This window comes from Homarus americanus, unplaced genomic scaffold, assembly GCF_018991925.1.
Source record: "Homarus americanus isolate GMGI-L3 unplaced genomic scaffold, GMGI_Hamer_2.0 scaffold32583, whole genome shotgun sequence".
Classification (NCBI taxonomy): Eukaryota; Metazoa; Arthropoda; class Malacostraca; order Decapoda; family Nephropidae; genus Homarus; species Homarus americanus.
The window spans coordinates 27672805-27677452 of record NW_024713129.1 but is presented as its reverse complement, the minus strand read 5'-3'; positions in this window follow the sequence as shown (position 1 = coordinate 27677452).

Genomic DNA, 4648 nt, shown 5'->3' with positions numbered 1-4648 from the left:
ACGGTGGTGGCAGTGCTGATATGGGTGGTGTACAGTCATTCACACACACAGCCATTGTTTCATTATTGAAACTTAATATGACGTGACAGTATAGTGAACTGGCAAGAAAGAGGGAGAGAGACACCAAATGAGAAGGATATAGTCACTACTAAATTACGACGAACGAGAGTTAATGAAAAAAATAATATTAACGACATAGCAGAGAAATGGCAACAAGAAAGCTGTGATACCATGGCTGACTATATTGTTTTTGTTTCCAATACTATGACTGAAATGTGAAAGGGGGTTACATATCTGAACGGTCCATTAAGGACAGTGAAAATTCAGCATACTATCTATATACTACTAAGTTTCCGGTACACAAGAAGGCAGTGTGGTTAGTACTGTACTAGAATGTCTTCACGTCCCCAACCAGAAAGTTATGTACCCAGTTACAGTTGGGTGGACTGGAGAAGTCCTAGTGGCGACGGAGCACCCCTTAGGATGAATTGGTCGCTGTATGCACTAAGCCACCGCACCATATACCATATACTGTATGTTGATTATAGTGACCAAAATGTTTTTTTTTTTTCAGAAAAATGAACTACAATATATTTTTTTCAATTTTCTCAATTTTTGACAATCATTTTTTTTTTTTTTTTTTATGTGTATGTGCTTCGATGGTTGATTTCGAAGGACAAACCGAGACAGATAGGCCGAATGTAATATAAAGGGGTTTTACTTATCTCTATATATATTTATGTTTATTTTGTGTTATTCTCTATTTCTTTTTTCTATATATTTTTTTCTTTATCTTAATTATTTGCATTATTTCTCTTACTATATTTTCTTAGTTAATTAATTTACATGTCTAGTTTTTAATTTTGCTACTTACAACGGCTAATTTATTATGTACTCCATGCTCATCCTGTGAGCGGTAGCGGAAAAGGATTACAGAGTAGATGTCACAAAGGGTGTGTATAACTAACCCCAGTGGTCAAGATATTATGGCAATGAATGTTATAGAGTATTCCAAATACATTCTTTGTTTAGTTCTGCACATAGACTCAAAGAGGGTGACTTATTCGCAACTGCAAGAGTCCAGCAGTGTGAGACAATATGTCTGGCCGCACACTTTGTTATTCACATTTGCTTGAGAGATATTGAGAACATAAGAATGGGGGAAACTGCAGTGGGCCTTTTGGCCTATACTAGGCAGTCCCATTTACACCCAACCCCTATCGCTCATATATCCGTCCAAACTATATTTGAAGCTATCCAGCGTGTTCGAAATTAATGATATTGTTTGGTGACTTGTTCTACTCATCCACTACTCTATTTCCAAACCAATGTTTATCTATTTCGCTGAGGGTGTCAAGGGCAAGTAGTGAGGATAGAGAATCAATGATGATGAGACTGTCAGTGACAGGGGTTTCAATAAATTTAATGGCTGTGAGTATGGCAACTAATTCAGTTTGTATAGTGGATATCCAGTTGTTAATTCTAACTCCTTTCTCAATTGTATTACCGATAGGTTGAGTCACAACGAAAGTACTTCTAGCCTTCCCATAGGCGTTGTTAAGAGATCCATCAGTGTATATGATCTGTGTGATATTATCATCAGTCTGTACGGTGTGTATGTGTTCAAGAGCTCTCACTTTGGCAGTGTGCTGAAGATAAATACTTTGCATAATTAATCGTTTAGGCGGGTATGTCGGTATTGTGATATTGAAGGGAACTGTCTGGAAGGGTGGCAGGAAGCGCTGTTGTGTCTCAACTTTGTACAGATGATTTAGTCCAAACATCTTCATTTGTGTAGCTGTAGTTTGGATCCATTTAGACTCACCAGTCCCATGGTTCATACATTCTAGTAATTTTAAGAAAACAATGTTACCAGGATCACCACGCAAATGCTATTCATTTAAGCAAATAAAACGTACAGTGCATATTATACACTCATAAAAGTAAGACAATATTGAGTGGTTACACCTTCTCAGGACAGGGATATGGAAATTAAAACTTATTATTTGTGTTGAACTTATTGAAAACTAGACTCTGGAATGTTTTATCAATAAGCTGGCACCTATCCGGCCTGAAGATTCGGCCAGCAACACTGAATACTCTCTCAACAGGTAATGAAGTTGTTGGTACTACAAGGTAATTCATTGCGAGCTTGGAGAGGACAGGCATGGATGCTTTGTTTCGTTCCCAGAATTTAAAAGGATCTGTGTTTTCTGGAAGGCAGGATCTGTGTTTCTGATATATTACGAATTCAGTTTACAAAAAAAAAAATATCATAAGGATGGTGTATGGCATCCTCTTCGTTTGTGTGGATCACCGTCAGACGGTTGACACGTCCAATTTGTGTGTAGTTTAAACTTTTACAGTCTGGTTTAATCTCATAAGACTAAACAAATTCACACTGCAACGTTGCTGAACCATCACTTAATTAATAAAATGATTTACCTAAGTCTGCATGCTAGTACGGTCTGTGTTTGCTTAGACGTTAATCAGTGGTTACCAGCACGATTGTTTAAATCTTACTGACTCGATATTTTGTTACTAGCCGCGAGAATATTACAGGCATAATATAGATGGTAAATGTTTGAGCTCAGTTTTGTAAGAAAAGGATATGAAGTACTGTTATGTACTTACTATTGCAATCGTTAAAGTAATCGTGATTATGATTACATTTTGAATGTAATCGACTACGATTACGATTACTTTGCCAAAAATAAAAATATAATCGATTACGATTTCTTCAAAAACTGTAATTGATTGTAATCGATTACAATTACAGTTTACGATTACCCCATGTCTGGCGGTGATGCCACATCCCTGGATGTAAACAGTCAATCATAGTGACATACAGTATTTTCAAGACACTCCGAGTTCTCTCTGCCACGCTCCAATCGACGCCAGTGTACATAGAAGAGCCGCTCTTTCCGGCTGGCTGCTCTCACATCCACAAAACCCCCGTAAAATTACACCATATCACAGTAAGTTCTTTCCATTTAATATGCTGGGGAGTCCGGGGGACGGAACCCCATGGCTGCTTGTTTTTCTTATCAACTAGGGTTAGGTTAGGTTTAATTTAGAAATAACCTTTTTTAACACAATTGCCCAAACTACGACGGTGTTCACTATAAAAAACAGTGAAATTGTTTTTGTTTTTTTAAATCGTTTTCAATGAAAAATCGGCGGCGGGTCAATCATCGATTATTACCCTACTCGTTAATTCATTACATTGCACAGATCGCAGGAATAGACGGGAAGTGTTTGAAGAGATTTAAGTCATCTTTCTCTACACATCATGAAGGCACCTCACAAAGCAAATCAAAGTGAGTAGTTTAAATCAGACGCATTTTTGCTTTGCATAGAACACTAAGGTCTCAACCAATCAACACAAAGTGCCCATGGGGTCATGTCAGAGGCCTACTGCGACTTGTAACAGCGTAGGCCTACCCATGACTCTAACTGACTGTGGACAGTTTTGACACGTACTGCTTTCTCTAACTGAATTTTATACATTTTTAGTTAACAAAAAACATGGCATTATTACAAAACAGACAGACCCCTGAGCAACTATACACCTCATATCCCTGCGGGATATTTTCATGCGTCTTGGCTCTCAGATTAACACAAACAACATACTGTACAAGCTACTAACACAAAACCTAATTCAAGGAACACACGATATTTACAGACGCAGGCTACACATAACATACATTACATACCACACACACACACACACACAAAGTATTGGCAGACACAGGCTACATTCGGAATCGAGTGTGCTGATCATCCAGCTATGATGCAATGATACGAGTTATTAGGGATGTAACCTTCATTGGTGAGTTTTGAGGTGACTAAAGAGGCCGATACGGGACCGGCAAAGTCGTTCAGAGATGTTGCACATGTGGCGGGCTGCATCGAGTGCGGGAGAGGCGGTGGCAGCGTCTTTCCGGCGTTGGCGCTTCTCTGCCTCGGTTTGTAGTTGAGCTAACTTTAAAGTATTGGCACCTTCCTGTGTGGTGCTCCTCCTAGCGTTACGATCTGGAGTAATCGTCTCCCAGGTGAGGGGGGGTAGATTTGCCACTTTTTCAGGTTTGTCTTAAGACTATCCTTATACCTTTTCATTGCCCGCCGGCGATACATTTACTATTCGTTAGGTGACTGTAAAGTAGCAGCTTTGGCAGTCTACTGTCGTCCATGCGGGTAACATGACCAGTCCAGCATAGTTGTTCATGGATAATGGAAGCCTGGATGCTCCTACAGTTGGTGTCAGCAAGAATATTGGCATTTGTTCTCTTGTGTTCCCAGCGAACTCGGGGGATGGAGCGTAGACTACGTTGTTGAAAGTTTTCAAGTGCCTTGATGTGCCTCTTGTATGTAACCCATGTCTCATTTCCATATAACAAGCAGGGTGGGGAGGACCACTGCTCGATATACATGTAACTTTGTAAATAATCAGCTCCTTACAGCTGAAAACAAGGTTTTGGAGTCTGCCAAAGGCTTGGGATGCACATTTGATCAGATGCTGATTCTATTCATCGATGTCCGCAGTGGTGGACAGGTGGGAGCCGAGATACCGAAAGTTGGTAACATTAGAGAGGGTAGTACCGAAGTGTGCCTACGCATCTGCATAAGTGTTCAGGATCTCCTCTAG